Source organism: Heterodontus francisci, unplaced genomic scaffold, assembly GCF_036365525.1.
Source record: "Heterodontus francisci isolate sHetFra1 unplaced genomic scaffold, sHetFra1.hap1 HAP1_SCAFFOLD_59, whole genome shotgun sequence".
NCBI classification, from domain to species: Eukaryota; Metazoa; Chordata; class Chondrichthyes; order Heterodontiformes; family Heterodontidae; genus Heterodontus; species Heterodontus francisci.
The window spans coordinates 878,273-895,968 of NW_027140758.1; the positions used below are offsets into that span (position 1 = coordinate 878,273).

At 43.0% G+C, this 17,696-nt stretch overlaps 2 non-coding genes across 2 annotated transcripts; both read left to right on the forward strand.

The window, feature by feature from the left end:
• Positions 1-6,884: 6,884 nt before the first annotated feature.
• Positions 6,885-6,957, forward strand: trnaf-gaa (transfer RNA phenylalanine (anticodon GAA)). Its single transcript has one exon. It is a non-coding gene; the product is annotated as a tRNA-Phe (tRNA).
• Positions 6,958-11,501: 4,544 nt separating this feature from the next.
• trnaf-gaa (transfer RNA phenylalanine (anticodon GAA)) lies at positions 11,502-11,574 on the forward strand. Its single transcript has one exon. It is a non-coding gene; the product is annotated as a tRNA-Phe (tRNA).
• The last annotated feature ends 6,122 nt before the right edge of the window (positions 11,575-17,696 follow it).

A 17,696-nucleotide genomic window follows, 5' to 3' on the forward strand; every position in this document is an offset into this window, starting at 1 on the left:
GTCATTTTGACAATTTCCACTTTCCTGGTCCCAACCGCCTCCTCTTCACTATGGACGTCCAATCGCTCTACACCTCCATCCCCCACCAGGATGGTTTGAGGGCTCTCCGCTTCTTCCTCGAACAGAGGCCCAACCAGTCCCCATCCACCACCACCCTCCTCCGCCTGGCTGAACTTGTTCTCACATTGAACAACTTCTCCTTCAACTCCACGTACTTCCTTCAAGTAAAAGGTGTCGCTATGGGTACCTGCATGGGTCCTAGTTATGCCTGTCTTTTTGTGGGATATGTCGAGCATTCTTTGTTCCAGTCCTACTCAGGCCCCCTCCCCCAACTCTTTTTCCGGTACATTGATGACTGTATCGGAGCCGTTTAGTGCTCCCGCCCCGAACTAGAAAACTTTATCAACTTTGCTTCCAATTTCCACCCTTCTCTCACCTTCACATGGTCCATCTCTGACACTTCCCTTCCCTTCCTCGACTTCACTGTCTCCATCTCTGGGAATAGGTTGTCTACCAATATCCATTATAAGCCCACCGACTCCCACAGCTACCTCGACTACACCTCTTCACACCCTACCTCCTGTAAGGACTCCATTCCATTCTCCCAGTTTCTCCGTCTCCGACACATCTGCTCTGATGATGCTACCTTCCATGACGGTGCTTCTGATATGACCTCCTTTTTCCTCAACCGAGGATTTCCCCCCACTGTTGCTGACAGGGCCCTCAACCGTGTCCGACCCATTCCCCGCATCTCTACCCTCACCCCTTCCCCTCCCTCCCAGAACCGTGACAGGGTTCCCCTTGTCCTCACTTTTCATCCCACCAGCCTCCATATTCAAAGGATCATCCTCCGCCATTTTCGCCACCTCCAGCGTGATGCCACTACCAGTCGCATCTTCCCCTCCCTTCCCCTGTCAGCATTCCGAAGGGATCGTTCCCTCCGCGACACCCTGGTCCACTCCTCCATTACCCCCACCACCTCGTCCACGTCTCAGGGCACCTTCCCCTGCAATTGCAGGAGGTGAAATACCTGCCCATTTACCTCCTCTCTCCTCACTATCCCAGGCCCCAAACACTCCTTTCAGGTGAAGCAGCGATTTACTTGTACTTCTTTCAATGTAGTATACTGTATTCGCTGCTCACAGTGTGGTCTCCTCTACATTGGGGAGACCAAGCGCAGACTGGGTGAACGCTTTGCGGAACATCTCCGCTCAGTCCACAAGCAGGACCCTGAGCTTCCGGTTGCTTGCCATTTCAACACTCCCCCCTGCTCTCATGCTCGCATCTCTGTCCTGGGATTGCTGCAGTGTTCCAGTGAACATCAACGCAAGCTCGAGGAACAGCATCTCATCTACCTATTAGGCACACTACAGCCTGCCGGACTGAACATTGAGTTCAATAATTTCATAGCAAGACAGCCCCCCATTTTACTTTCATTTTTAGTTATTTTTTCTTCCTTTATTGTGCATTCTTTTTTACATTTTTTACAATCTTTTTTTGCATTTATTTCATTTCATCTTAGTTTGTTCAGTTTGCTTACCCACTGCTTTTTTTTTCAGGTTTCTTTTCAGGTTTGCACTTGCTGCTGTTCAGCATTTAGTGTATTCACACCTAATCTGTCCGAATGCTTTGTCTTTCAACACACCATTAACATATTGTTTGCCTTTGCTCCGTGCCCTTTTGGTCAGCTATGTGGCCTGGTCCAATCTGCACCTTCTCCTTTGTTATCTCTTGCCCCACCCCCACCTCACTTGCTTATAATCTGTGACTTCTCTAATATTTGTCAGTTCCGAAGAAGGGTCACTGACCCGTAACGTTAACTCTGCTTCTCTTTCCACAGATGCTGCCAGGCCTGCTGAGTGGTTGCAGTATTTCTTGTTTTTGTTTCAGATTTCCAGCATCCGCAGTATTTTGCTTTTATTTTTGTGAGTTTGAGTGCCATTTTGTTTTTCCCTTTTTTAAGGCTTCATGAGCAGAGAGTACAGGGAGTGTTTGAAGTGAGCAAGTGTCGCTTTGATTCAGGACTCTTACCTCTCAGCAGCATCTCACTATGAAAGATTGAATTTGATCTCATTTCATTCTCAGCTCGGGGTCTGTGCGGCTCAGTGGCACTTCTGGCTGTCTCCCGCTTCACAATCCATCAGTACTGAGAAAGCAATGGGGAATATTACTCACATGTTGTGTTCTTTAATTTTTTGGAAAACTTGAATGTATGTATTTTCTTCCAAAACACGGACACCAAGATACTGTTAATGTAGGGCTGAAATAGCTTAGTTGGGAGAGCGTTAGACTGAAGATTTAAAGGTCTTTGGTTCAATCCTGGGTTTCAGCAATTTCGCTTCCTTATGCTTCACTTGCCTTGGTTCTGATTTTCTGGTTGCACAATTTACTTTGAAATTATTTACCAAGCACCAGTGGATTGAATTTGAGAAACAACACAGAGTCATTTACAGCACAGAAGGTGGTCGTTTGGCCTATCAAGTCCATGCTGGCTCTCCCCGGAGCAATCTAGTCAGTTCCACTCACCAGCTCGGTCCCTTTCCTCTTGCAAGTTTCTTTCCTTCAAGTATCCATCCAATTTCCTTTTCAAATCATTGATTGTCTCTGCTTCCACCACACTCATGGGCCAAGTCATTACCACCCACAACATAAAAAAGTTCCACCTCATCAAGGATGGGAAATACTTATATCTTCTATATTTGCTTATTCTCTATTTCTATGAGAATAGACTGGCAGTCAACATGAAAGGGAACCCAAAAATCTTCGAGCAGCATGTAAATGATAAGTGGGTAGTAAGAAGTTGAGTCGGGCCTATTAGGGACAAAAAGGATAATATAAGCTTAGAGATGCAGGGCAATGTTAATCTACTTAATGAGTACTTTGCATCAGTGATCACTAAGGAAGTGGAATTTGACAAAATATCAGTTGAAGTGAAGAAAGTAGAGGCAATGGAGAGAGTACAAATTAGGAGAGGGAGGTACTAAAAAGGCTGGCTGTGCTTAGGGAAGATAAATCACCTGGTCCGGATGGCTCACATCCCAGGTTGCGAAAGGAAATGCGGATGCAGATAACGGAAGGGCTTGCTATAATCTTCCAATCTTCCCTGGATACGGGGGAGGTGCCAGAGGATTAAACAGTGGCAAATGCGACACCCTTATTCAAGAAACGGTGTAAGGACAGTCCGGGTAACTACAGGCTAGTTAGATTAACAGCAGCGGTGGGTAAGGTTTTAGAAAGAATAATCTGGGTAAAAAATCAACAGTCACTTGGAGAGGTTCGAGCTAAATAAGGAGAGTGAGCATGGATTTATAAATGGGAGTTCATGCTTGACTAATCTAACTGCATTTTTTGATGAACTAACAGAGCAGGTTGATGAAGGGAATGCAGTGGATGTTGTTTATATGGATTTTAAGGAAGCGTTTGACAAGGTACCACATAAAAGGGCCGTTAACAAAATTGAGGTTCGTGGTATAGGAGGGTCAGTGTCCAATTGGATAGAAAATTGGTTTAAGGACAGAAAACAGTGAGTCTTATTAAATGGTTCTTTGTCAGACTGGAGGATAGTCGACAGTGGTGTTCCCCAAGGGTCAGTGCTAGAACCACTGCTTTTTTCACTCAAGGTAATTGACTTGGATCTTGGAATACAGAGTAGAATCTCAAAATATGCCGATGACACCAAACTTGGAGGAGCGGCAAACAGTGAGGATGATATGAACTGCCTGCAACAGGACAGTGATAGGCTAGCAGAATGGGCAGACAGGTGGCAGATGGAATTTAATAGTGACAAGTGTGAGGTGATGTATTTTGGCATAAGGAATAGGGAGAGGCAATATATACTTAATGGCACAGTTCTAAAGAGTGTGCTGGAATAGAGGGATTTGGGGTTCATGTGCATCAATCTTTCAAGGTGGCAAGTCATATTGCGAGAGTGGTTCGCAAAGCATATGGGATCTTGGGCTTTATAATAGAGGCATTGAGTACAAAAGCAGGGAAGTTATGCTGAACCATTATAAAACTCTGGTTGGGCCCCAATTGGAGTGTTGCCTCCAGTTCTGCTCAGCAGATTTTAGAAAGAATGTGAGGGTCCTTGAGAGGACGCAGAGGCGATTTACCAGAATGGATCCAGGGATGGGGGATTTTAGTTACAAGGTTAGGTTGGAAAAGCTAGGATTATTCTGCCTATATCAAAGGAGATTGAGTGGAGAATTGATAGAGGTGTAAAACACCTCCAGAGAACAGGCCATCCTGGACTGGGTATTGTGTAATGAGAAAGGATTAGTTAACAATCTTGTTGTGTGGGGTCCCTTGGGGAAGTGCGCCCATAATATGATAAAATTCTTCATTAAGATGGAGAGTGAGAGAGTTGATTCCGAGACTCGGGTCCTGAATCTAAACAAAGGAAACTATGAAGGTATGAGGCGGGAGTTGGCTATGATAGATTGGGGAATGTTACTTAAAGTGTTGACAGTGGATAGGCAATGGCTAGCATTTAAAGAGCGCATGGATGAATTACAACAAATGTTCATTCCTGTCTGTGCAAAAGTAAAACAGGAAGGGTGGCTCAACTGTGGCTTGCAAAAGAAATTAAGGAAAGTATTAGATCCAAGGAGGAGAAATATAAAATGGCCAGAACAAGCAGCAAACCTGAAGATTGTGAGCAGTTTGGAATTTAGCAGAGGAGGACAAAAGGATTGATTAAGAAGGGGGAAATAGAGTATGAGAGTAAGCTAGCAGAGAACATAAAAACTGACTGTAAAAGCTTCTATAGATATGTGTAGAGAAAAAGATTAGTGAAGACAAATGTGGGCCCCTTACAGTCAGAAACGGGGGAATTTATAATGGGGAACAAAGAAATGGCAGACCAATTAAATACATACTTTGGATCTGTCTTCACAAAGGAGGATACAAATTATCTCCCAGAAATGTTGGGGAACATAGGGTCTAGTGAGAAGGAGGAACTGTATGAAATCAGTATTAGTAGGGAATGTTTGGGAAATTGATGGGATTGAAGGCCGATAAATTCCCAGGGCCTGATAATCTACATCCCAGAGTACTTAAGGAAGTGGCCCTTGAAATAGCAGATGCATTTCTGGACTTTTTTCAAAATTCTATCGACTCTGGAACAGTTCCAATGGATTGGACGGTAGTTAATGTAACTCCGCTATTTCAAAAAAGAGGCAGAAAGAAAACAGCGAATTATATACCGGTTAGCCTGACATCAGTCGTGGGGAAAATGCTGGAGTCCATTATAAAAGATGTAATAGCAGAGTGCAATAATAACTCGTCTCCACTCCTAGTATTTCTAAATCCCACACATTCACTATAATGTGAACAATTATTTCCTGTTGTGTCTCTCTCAGATTTGTAAACTTCACTGTATTGGAGTGTGGTGACATCTATTGGCGGGAAGCAAGAACTGCAATCAAGCAGCAGAAACTCCACAGTCTGTCAGGGTTCAAGAAACATTGCAATGTGAGGATACAGCAAAGTGGTTTGATTGGGTAGATGGAGACATGATTCCACTTGTGGTGGTGTCTGAAGCAAAGGCCAGAAATACAAAATTGTCATTAATAAAAGAAATGAGGAATTCATGAAAAATGTAGTAACGTAGTGAATGGTTTGAATGTGGATAGAATGGAAAGTGAGATTGGATGGACAGAAGCAGTCTGAAAGGATGGCTGAAACAAAAGGTGAGTGCCCTGAAACGTTAACTGTGTTTCTCACAGCACAGATGCTGCCAGAGCTGCTGAACATTTCCAGCACTTTCTGTTTTTATTTCAGCATTTGCAGGATGTTGCTTTGATCTGAAAAAAAATGGATGATTGGTTGGGGGGTTCCAGTGAAATTCCACAGCAGCTAATAAAGCCTGACCTGTCAGTTGCTCGTTTGTCTAGGTATATGATTCTCGCGTAGTGAGTATGGAGGATTAACATGCGAGAGATCCCGGGTTCAAGACCCAGACGAGTCCTGGTCTGCTGGCATTTTTAGATTAAGGTTATCTATTGGTTTCAGCCTTGCAGAAGGTGGAATTGACTTCCATACTGCGCTGGCTTGAGGACCAGACAACTGGATTCAAAGAACTTGTTGACAAAATTGCAATTAACTAAATGTACAGATATCCCAGTGGGAATATAAAGTTGTTGCTGTAATTGTGACCTGACTCCAAAAACAACAGGACTGGGTTCTGGACTGGAATGGAATGGAATTCTTCAGTGTTTCTGTTGTTTGGCTTGCATTGACTCATCGATTTTCTTGTTTTTCACTTTGTCGATGACTTTGAATAATTCTGTATCCTTCTTCAGAGTGTCTCCTTTCACCAGGTAGTTCTGACCTCCGATGATGTTGATTGTAATCAGCTTCAATTCGCTGATAGTTTTGGAAGTGAGCAGATTTCCTTTGCTTGAGTCTACAACATGGAACTCAGTCTGACATGTGGACCCATGGGAGGATTTGAATGCCATCCCTGCGTTGGAGTTGCATCCATCCAATAAGAGACCGAGTAGAAGTGACAGTTCTGTCAGTCGAATATTAGACTTTTAATGGCAGGGTTGTGAGTTTGAGTGCCATTCTGTTTTTCCCTTTTTTCAGGCTTCATGAGCAGAGAGTACAGGGAGTGTTTGAAATGAGCAAGTCTCGCTTTGATTCAGGACTCTTACCTCTCAGCAGCATCTCACAATGAAAGATTGAATTTGATCTCATTTCATTCTCAGCTCGGGGTCTGTGCGGCTCAGTGGCACTTCTGGCTGTCTCCCGCTTCACAATCCATCAGTACTGAGAAAGCAATGGGGAATATTACTCACATGTTGTGTTCTTTAATTTTTTGGAAAAATTGAATGTATGTATTTTCTTCCAAAACAAGGACACCAAACTGCTGTTAATGTAGGGCTGAAATAGTTCATTTGGGAGAGCGTTAGACTGAAGATCTAAAGGTCCCTGGTTCAATCCCGGGTTTCAGCAATTTCGCTTCCTTATGCGTCCCTTGCCTTGGTTCTGATTTTCCAGTTGCACAATTTACTTTGAAATTATTTACCAAGCACCAGTGGATTGAATTTGAGAAACAACACAGAGTCATTTACAGCACAGAAGGTGGTCATTTGGCCTATCACGTCCATGCTGGCTCTCCCCGGAGCAATCTAGTCAGTTCTACTCACCAGCTCGATCCCTTTCCTCCTGTAAGTTTCTTTCCTTCAAGTATCCATCCAATTTCCTTTTCAAATCATTGATTGTCTCTGCTTCCACCACACTCGTGGGCCAAGACATTACCACCCACAACATAAAAAATTCCACCTCATCAAGGATGGGAAATACTTACATCTTCTATATTTGCTTATTCTCTATTTCTATGAGAATAGACTGGCAGTCAACATGAAAGGAAACCCAAAAATCTTCGAGCAGCATGTAAATGATAAGTAGGTAGGAAGAGGTTGAGTAGGGCCTATTGGGGACAAAAAGGATAATATAAGCTTAGAGGTGCAGGGCAATGTTAATCTACTTAATGAGTACTTTGTATCAGTGATCACTGAGGAAGTGGAATTTGACATAATATCAGTTGAAGTGAAGAAAGTAGAGGCAATGGAGAGAGTACAAATTAGGAGAGGGAGGTACTAAAAAGGCTGGCTGTGCTTAGGGAAGATAAATCACCTGGTCCGGATGGCTCACATCCCAGGTTGCGAAAGGAAATGCGGATGCAGATAACGGAAGGGCTTGCTATAATCTTCCAATCTTCCCTGGATACGGGGAAGGTGCCAGAGGATTAAACAGTGGCAAATGCGACACCCATATTCAAGAAAGGGTGTAAGGACAGTCCGGGTAACTACAGGCTAGTTAGATTAACAGCAAGATTAACAGTAAGGTTTTAGAAAGAATAATCAGGGTAAAAAATCAACAGACACTTGGAGAGGTTCGAGTTAATTAAGGAGAGTGAGCATGGATTTATAAATGGGAGTTCATGCTTGACTAATCTAACTGCTTTTTTTGATGAACTAACAGAGCAGGTTGATGAAGGGAATGCAGTGGATGTTGCTTATATGGAATTTAAGGAAGCGTTTGACAAGGTACCACATAAAAGGGCGGTTAACAAAATTGAGGTTCGTGGTATAGGAGGGTCAGTGTCCAATTGGATAGAAAATTGGTTTAAGGACAGAAAACAGCGAGTCTTATTAAATGGTTCTTTGTCAGACTGGAGGATAGTCGACAGTGGTGTTCCCCAAGGGTCAGTGCTCGAACCACTGCTTTTTTTACTCAAGGTAATTGACTTGGATCTTGGAATACAGAGTAGAATCTCAAAATATGCCGATGACACCAAACTCGGAGGAGCGGCAAACAGTGAGGATGATATGAACTGCCTGCAACAGGACAGTGATAGGCTAGCAGAATGGGCAGACAGGTGGCAGATGGAATTTAATAGTGACAAGTGTGAGGTGATGTATTTTGGCATAAGGAATAGGGAGAGGCAATATATACTTCTTGGCACAGTTCTAAAGAGTGTGCTGGAATAGAGGGATTTGGGGTTCATGTGCATCAATCTTCGAAGGAGGCAAGTCATATTGCGAGAGTGGTTCGCAAAGCATATGGGATATTGGGCTTTTTAAATAGAGGCATTGAGTACAAAAGCAGGGAAGTTATGCTGAACCATTTCAAACTCTGGTTAGGCCCCAATTGGAGTGTTGCTTCCAGTTCTGCTCAGCAGACTTTAGAAAGAATGTGAGGGTCCTTGAGAGGACACAGAGGCGATTTACCAGAATGGATCAAGGGATGGGGGATTTTAGTTCCAAGGTTAGGTTGGAAAAGCTAGGGTAATTCTGCCTATATCAAAGGAGATTGAGTGGAGAATTGATAGAGGTGTATAACACTTCCAGAGAACAGTCCATCCTGGACTGGGTATTGTGGATTGAGAAAGGATTAGTTAACAATCTTGTTGTGTGGGGTCCCTTGGGGAAGTGCGCCCAAAATATGATAAAATTCTTCATTAAGATGGAGAGTGAAAGAGTTGATTCAGAGGCTCGGGTCCTGAATCTAAACAAAGGAAACTATGAAGGTATGAGGCGGGAGTTGGCTATGATAGATTGGGGAACGTTACTTAAAGGGTTGACAGTGGATAGGCAATGGCTAGCATTTAAAGAGCGCATGGATGAATTACAACAATTGTTCATTCCTGTCTGTGCAAAAGTAAAACAGGAAGGGTGGCTCAACTGTGGCTTACAAAAGAAATTAAGGGAAGTATTAGATCCAAGGAGGAGAAATATAAAATGGCCAGAACAAGCAGCAAACCTGAAGATTGTGAGCAGTTTGGAATTTAGCAGAGGAGGACAAAAGGATTGATTAAGAAGGGGGAAATAGAGTATGAGAGTAAGCTAGCAGAGAACATAAAAACTGACTGTAAAAGCTTCTATAGATATGTGTAGAGAAAAAGATTAGTGAAGACAAATGTGGGCCCCTTACAGTCAGAAACGGGGGAATTTATAATGGGGAACAAAGAAATGGCAGACCAATTAAATACATACTTTGGATTTGTCTTCACAAAGGACGATACAAATTATCTCCCAGAAATGTTGGGGAACATAGGGTCCAGTGAAAAGGAGGAACTGTATGAAATCAGTATTAGTAGGGAATGTTTGGGAAATTGATGGGATTGAAGGCCGATAAATCCCCAGGGCCTGATAATCTACATCCCAGAGTACTTAAGGAAGTGGCCCTTGAAATAGCAGATGCATTTCTGGTCTTTTTTCAAAATTCTATCGACTCTGGAACAGTTCCAATGGATTGGACGGTAGATAATGTAACTCCACTATTTAAAAAAAGAGGCAGAAAGAAAATAGCGAATTATATACCGGTTAGCCTGACATCAGTCGTGGGGAAAATGCTGGAGTCCATTATAAAAGATGTAATAGCAGAGTGCAATAATAACTCGTCTCCACTCCTAGTATTTCTAAATCCCACACATTCACTGTAATGTGAACAATTATTTCCTGTTGTGTCTCTCTCAGATTTGTGAACTTCACTGTATTGGAGTGAGGTGACATCTAGTGGCGGGAAGGAAGAACTGCAATCAAGCAGCAGAAACTCCACAGTCTGTCAGGGTTAAAGAAACATTGCAATGTGAGGATGCAGCGAAGTGGTTTGACTGGGTTGATGGAGACATGATTCCACTTGTGGTGGTGTCTGAAGCAAAGGCCATAAATTGTCATTAATAAAAGAAATGAGGAATTCATGAAAAATGTAGTAACGTAGTGAATGGTGAGAATGTGGATAGAATAGAAAGTGAGATTGGATGGACAGAAGCAGTCTGAAAGGATGGCTGAAACAAAAGGTGAGTGCCCTGAAACGTTAACTGTGTTTCTCACAGCACAGATGCTGCCAGAGCTGCTGAACATTTCCAGCACTTTCTGTTTTTATTTCAGCATTTGCAGGATGTTGCTTTGATCTGAAAAAAATGGATGATTGGCTGGAGGGTTCCAGTGAAATTCCACAGCAGCTAATAAAATCTGACCTGCCAGTGGCTCGTTGGTCTAGGGGTATGATTCTCGCTTAGGGAGTATGGTTAATTAACATGCGAGAGATTTTGGGTTCAAATCCCAAATGAGCCGTGGTCTGCTGGCATTTTTAGATTAAGGTTATCTATTGGTTTCAGCCTTGCAGAAGGTGGAATTGACTTCCATTCGGAGCTGGCTTGAGGACCAGACAACTGGATTCAAAGAGCTTGTCGACAAAATTGCAATTAACTAAATGTACAGATAGCCAAGTGGGAATCGAAAGTTGTTGCTGTAATTGTGACCTGACTCCAAAAACAACAGGACTGGGTTCTGGACTGGAATGGAATGGAATTCTTCAGTGTTTCTGTTGTTTGGCTTGCATTGACTCATCGATTTCCTTGTTTTTCACTTTGTCGATGCCTTTGAATAATTGTGGATCCTTCTTCAGGGTGTCTTCTTTCACCAGGTAGTTCTGACCTCTGATGATGTTGATCTAATCAGCTTCAATTCGCTGATAGTTCTGGAACTGAGCAGATTTCCTTTGCTTGAGTCTACAACATGGAACTCAGTCTGACATGTGGACCCATGGGAGGATTTGAATGCCACCCCTGCGTTGGAGTTGCATCCATCCAATAAGAGACCGAGTAGAAGTGACAGTTCTGTAAGTCGAATATGAGACTTTTAATGGCAGGGTTGTGAGTTTGAGTGCCATTCTGTTTTTCCCTTTTTTAAAGCTTCATGAGCAGAGAGTACAGGGAGTGTTTGAAATGAGCAAGTCTTGCTTTGATTCAGGACTCTTTCCTCTCAGCAGCATCTCACTATGAAAGATTGAATTTGATCTCATTTCATTCTCAGCTCGGGGTCTGTGCGGCTCAGTGGCACTTCTGGCTGTCTCCCGCTTCACAATCCATCAGGACTGAGAAAGCAATGGGGAATATTACTCACATGTTGTGTTATTTAATTTTTTGGAAAACGTGAATGTATGTATTTTCTTCCAAAACAAGGACACCAAGCCACTGTTAATGTAGGGCTGAAATAGCTCAGTTGGGGGAGCGTTAGACTGAAAATCTAAAGGTTCCTGGTTCAATCCCAGGTTTCTGCAATTTTACTTCCTTATGCGTCCCTTGCCTTGGTTCTGATTTTCCAGTTGCACAATTTACTTTGAAATTATTTACCAAGCACCAGTGGATTGAATTTGAGAAAGAACACAGAGTCATTTACAGCACAGAAGGTGGTCATTTGGCCTATCACGTCCATGCTGGCTCTCCCCGGAGCAATCTTGTCAGTTCTACTCTCCAGCTCGATCCCTTTCCTCCTGCAAGTTTCTTTCCTTCAAGTATCCATCCAATTTCCTTTTCAAATCATTGATTGTCTCTGCTTCCACCACACTCGTGGGCCAAGTCATCACTACCCACAGCATAAAAAATTCCACCTCATCAAGGATGGGAAATACTTATATCTTCTATATTTGCTTATTCTCTATTTCTATGAGAATAGACTGACAGTCAACATGAAAGGAAACCCAAAAATCTTCGAGCAGCATGTAAATGATAAGTGGGTAGTAAGAGGTTGAGTCGGGCCTATTAGGGACACAAAGGATAATATAAGCTTAGAGGTGCAGGGCAATGTTAATCTACTTAATGAGTACTTTGTATCAGTGATCACTAAGGAAGTGGAATTTGACAAAATATCAGTCGAAGTGAAGAGAGTAGAGGCAATGGAGAGAGTACAAATTAGGAGAAGGAGGTACTAAAAAGGCTGGCTGAGCTGAGGGAATATAAATCACCTGGTCCGGATGGCTCACATCCCAGGTTGCGAAAGGAAATGCGGATGCAGAGAACGGAAGGGCTTGCTATAATCTTCCAATCTTCCCTGGATACGGGGGAGTTGCCAGAGGATTAAACAGTGGCAAATGCGACACCCTTATTCAAGAAAGAGTGTAAGGACAGTCCGGGTAACTACAGGCTAGTTAGATTAACAGCAGCGGTGGGTAAGGCTACAGAAACAATAAACAGGGAAAAATCAACAGTCACTTGGAGAGGTTTGAGTTCATTAAGGATAGTGAGCATGGATTTATAAATGGAAGTTCATGCTTGACTAATCTAACAGCATTTTGTGATGAACTAACAGAGCAGGTTGATGAAGGGAATGCAGTGGATGTTGTTTATATGGATTTTAAGGAAACGTTTGACAAGGTACCACATAAAAGGGCGGTTAACAAAATTGAGGTTCGTGGTATAGGAGGGTCAGTGTCCAATTGGATAGAAAATTGGTTTAAGGACAGAAAACAGCGAGTCTTATTAAATGGTTATTTGTCAGACTGGAGGATAGTCGACAGTGGTGTTCCCCAAGGGTCAGTGCTAGAACCACTGCTTTTTTTGCTCAAGGTAATTGACTTGGATCTTGGAATACAGAGTAGAATCTCAAAATATGCCGATGACACCAAACTTGGAGGAGCGGCAAACAGTGAGGATGATATGAACTGCCTGCAACAGGACAGTGATGGGCTCGCAGAATGGGCAGACAGGTGGCAGATGGAATTTAATAGTGACAAGTGTGAGGTGATGTATTTTGGCATAAGGAATAGGGAGAGGCAATATATACTTAATGGCACAGTTCTAAAGAGTGTGCTGGAATAGAGGGACTTGGGGTTCATGTGCATCAATCTTTGAAGGTGGCAAGACATATTGCGAGAGTGGTTCGCAAAGCATATGGGATCTTGGGCTTTATAAATAGAGGCATTGAATACAAAAGCAGGAAAGTTATGCTGAACCATTATAAAATTCTGGTTAGGCCCCAATTGGAGTGTTGCTTCCAGTTCTGCTCAGCAGACTTTAGAAAGAATGTGAGGGTCCTTGAGATGACGCAGAGGCGATTTACCAGAATGGATCAAGGGATGGGGGATTTTAGTTACAAGGTTAGGTTGGAAAAGCTAGGATTATTCTGCCTTTCTCAAAGGAGATTGAGTGGAGAATTGATAGAGATTTAAAGCAACTCCAGAGAACAGGCCATCCTGGACTGGGTATTGTGTAATGAGAAAGGATTAGTTAACAATCTTGTTGTGTGGGGTCCCTTGGGGAAGTGCGCCCATAATATGATAAAATTCTTCATTAAGATGGAGAGTGAGAGAGTTGATTCCGAGACTCGGGTCCTGAATCTAAACAAAGGAAACTATGAAGGTATGAGGCGCGAGTTGGCTATGATAGATTGGGGAATGTTACTTAAAGGGTTGACAGTGGATAGGCAATGGCTAGCATTTAAAGAGCGCATGGATTAATTACAACAATTGTTCATTCCTGTCTGTGCAAAAGTAAAACAGGAAGGGTGGCTCAACTGTGGCTTACAAAAGAAATTAAGGAAAGTATTAGATCCAAGGAGGAGAAATATAAAATGGCCAGAACAAGCAGCAAACCTGAAGATTGGGAGCAGTTTGGAATTTAGCAGAGGAGGACAAAAGGATTGATTAAGAAGGGGGAAATAGAGTATGACAGTAAGCTAGCAGAGAACATAAAAACTGACTGTAAAAGCTTCTATAGATATGTGTCGAGAAAAAGATTAGTGAAGACAAATGTGGGCCCCTTACAGTCAGAAACGGGGGAATTTATAATGGGGAACAAAGAAATGGCAGACCTATTAAATACATACTTTGGATCTGTCTGCACAAAGGAGGATACAAATTATCTCCCAGAAATGTTGGGGAACATTGGGTCTAGTGAGAAGGAGGAACTGTATGAAATCAGTATTAGTAGGGAATGTTTGGGAAATTGATGGGATTGAAGGCCGATAAATCCCCAGGGCCTGATAATCTACATCCCAGAGTACTTAAGGAAGTGGCCCTTGAAATAGCAGATGCATTTCTGGTCTTTTTTCAACATTCTATCGAATCTGGAACAGTTCCAATGGATTGGACGGTAGTTAATGTAACTCCACTATTTAAAAAAAGAGGCAGAAAGAAAACAGCGAATTATATACCGGTTAGCGAGGCCTGGACAACGTATGCCAGCCAAGAGCGACGTCTCAATTCATTCCATCTTCGCTGCCTTCGGAGAATACTTGGCATCAGGTGGCAGGACTAGATCTCCAACACAGAAGTCCTTGAAGCAGCCAACACCCCCAGCTTATACACACTACTGAGTCAGCGGCACCTGAGATGGCTTGGCCCTGTTAGCCGCATGGAAGATGGCAGGATCCCCAAAGACACATTGTACAGCGAGCTCGCCACTGGTATCAGACCCACCGGCCGTTCATGTCTCCGCTATAAAGATGTCTGCAAACGCGACATGAAATCGTGTGACATTGATCACAAGTCGTGGGAGTCAATTGCCAGCATTCACCAGAGCTGGCGGGCAGCCATAAAGACAGGGCTAAATTGTGGCGAGTCGAAGAGACTTAGTAGTTGGCAGGAAAAAAGACAGAGGCGCAAGGGGAGAGCCAACTGTGCAACAGCCCCGACAAACAAATTTCTCTGCAGCACCTGTGGAAGAGCCTGTCACTCCAGAATTGGCCTTTATAGCCACTCCAGGCGCTGCTTCACAAACCACTGACCACCTCCAGGCGCGTATCCATTGTCTCTCGAGGTAAGGAGGCCCAAAAGAAGCCTGACATCAGTCGTGGGGAAAATGCTGGAGTCCATTATAAAATATGTTGTAGCAGAGTGCAATAATAACTCGTCTCCACTCCTAGTATTTCTAAATCCCACACATTCACTTTAATGTGAACAATTATTTCCTGTTCTGTCTCTCTCAGATTTGTAAACTTCACTGTATTGGAGTGAGGTGACATCTACTGGCGGGAAGCAAGAACTGCAATCAAGTAGCAGAAACTCCACAGTCTGTCAGGGTTGAAGAAACATTGCAATGTGAGGATACAGCAAAGTGGTTTGATTGGGTAGATGGAGACATGATTCCACTTGTGGTGGTGTCTGAAACAAAGGCCATAAATACAAAATTGTCATTAATAAAAGAAATGAGGAATTCATGAAAAATGTGGTAACGTAGTGAATGGTTAGAATGTGGATAGAATAGAAAGTGAGATTGGATGGACAGAAGCATTCTGAAAGGATGGCTGAAACAAAAGGTGAGTGCCCTGAAACGTTAACTGTGTTTCTCACAGCATAGATGCTGCCAGAGCTGCTGAACATTTCCAGCACTTTCTGTTTTTATTTCAGCATTTGCAGGATGTTGCTTTGATCTGAAAAAAAATGGATGATTGGCTGGGGGGTTGCACTGAAATTCCACAGCAGCTAATAAAGCCTGACTTGTCAGTGGCTCGTTGGTTTAGGGGTATGATTCGCGCTTCGGGAGTTTGGTTAATTAACATGCGGGAGATCCTCGATTCAAATCCCAGACGAGCCCTGGTCTGCTGGCATTTTTAGATTAAGGTTATCTATTGGTTTCAGCCTTGCAGAAGGTGGAATTGACTTCCATACGGAGCTGGCTTGAGGACAAGACAACTGGATTCAAAGAGCTTGTCGACAAAATTGCAATTAACTAAAGGTACAGATAGCCAACTGGGAAGATAAAGTTGTTGCTGCAATTGTGACCTGACTCCAAAAACAACAGGACTGGAATGGAATGGAATTCTTCAGTGTTTCTGTTGTTTGGCTTGCATTGACTCATCGATTTTCCTGTTTTTCACTTTGTCGATGCCTTTGAATAATTGTGGATCCTTCTTCAGGGTGTTTTCTTTCACCAGGTAGTTCTGACCTCTGATGATGTTGATTGTAATCAGCTTCAATTCGCTGATAGTTTTGGAAGTGAGCAGATTTCCTTTGCTTGAGTCTACAACATGGAACTCAGTCTGACATGTGGACCCATGGGAGGATTTGAATGCCATCCCTGCGTTGGAGTTGCATCCATCCAATAAGAGACCGAGTAGAAGTGACAGTTCTGTCAGTCGAATATGAGACTTTTAATGGCAGGGTTGTGAGTTTGAGTGCCATTCTGTTTTTCCCTTTTTTCAGGCTTCATGAGCAGAGAGTACAGGGAGTGTTTGAAATGAGCAAGTCTCGCTTTGATTCAGGACTCTTACCTCTCAGCAGCATCTCACTATGAAAGATTGAATTTGATCTCATTTCATTCTCAGCTCGGGGTCTGTGCGGCTCAGTGGCACTTCTGGCTGTCTCCCGCTTCACAATCCATCAGTACTGAGAAAGCAATGGGGAATATTACTCACATGTTTTGTTCTTTAATTTTTTGGAAAACTTGAATGTATGTATTTTCTTCCAAAACAAGGACTCCAAGCCACTGTTAATGTAGTGCTGAAATAGCTCAGTTGGGAGAACATTAGATTGAAGATCTAAAGGTTCCTGGTTCAATCCCGAATTTCAGCAATTTCGCTTCCTTATGCGTCCCTTGCCTTGGTTCTGAGTTTCCAGTTGCACAATTTACTTTGAAATTATTTACCAAGCACCAGTGGATTGAATTTGAGAAACAACACAGAGTCATTTACAATTTAGAAGGTGGTCGTTTGGCCTATCACGTCCATGCTGGCTCTTCCCGGAGCAATCTAGTCAGTTCCACTCACCAGCTCGATCCCTTTCCTCCTGCAAGTTTCTTTCCTTCAAGTATCCATCTAATTTCCTTTTCAAATCATTGATTGTCTCTGCTTCCACCACACTCGTGGGCCAAGTCATTACCACCCACAACATAAGAAAGTTCCACCTCATCAAGGATGGGAAATACTTACATCTTCTATATTTGCTTATTCTCTATTTCTATGAGAATAGACTGGCAGTCAACATGAAAGGAAACCCAAACATCTTCGAGCAGCATGTAAATGATAAGTGGGTAGTAAGAGGTTGAGTCGGGCCTATTAGGGACAAAAAGGATAATATAAGCTTAGAGTTGCAGGGCAATGTTAAGCTACTTAATGAGTACTTTGTATCAGTGATCACTAAGGAAGTGGAATTTGACAAAATATCAGTCGAGGTGAAGAGAGTAGAGTCAATGGAGAGGGTACAAATTGAGAGAGGGAGGTACTAAAAAGGCTGGCTGTGCTTCGGGTAGATAAATCACCTGGTCTGGATGGCTGGCATCCCAGGTTGCGAAAGGAAAAGCTGATGCAGATAATGGAAGAGTTTGCCATAATCTTCCAATCTTCCCTGGATACGGGGGAGGTGCCAGGAGTAAACAGTGGCAAATGCGATGCCCTTATTCAAGAAAGGGTGTAAGGACAGTCCGGCTAACTACAGGCTAGTTAGATTAACCGCAGCGGTGGGTAAGG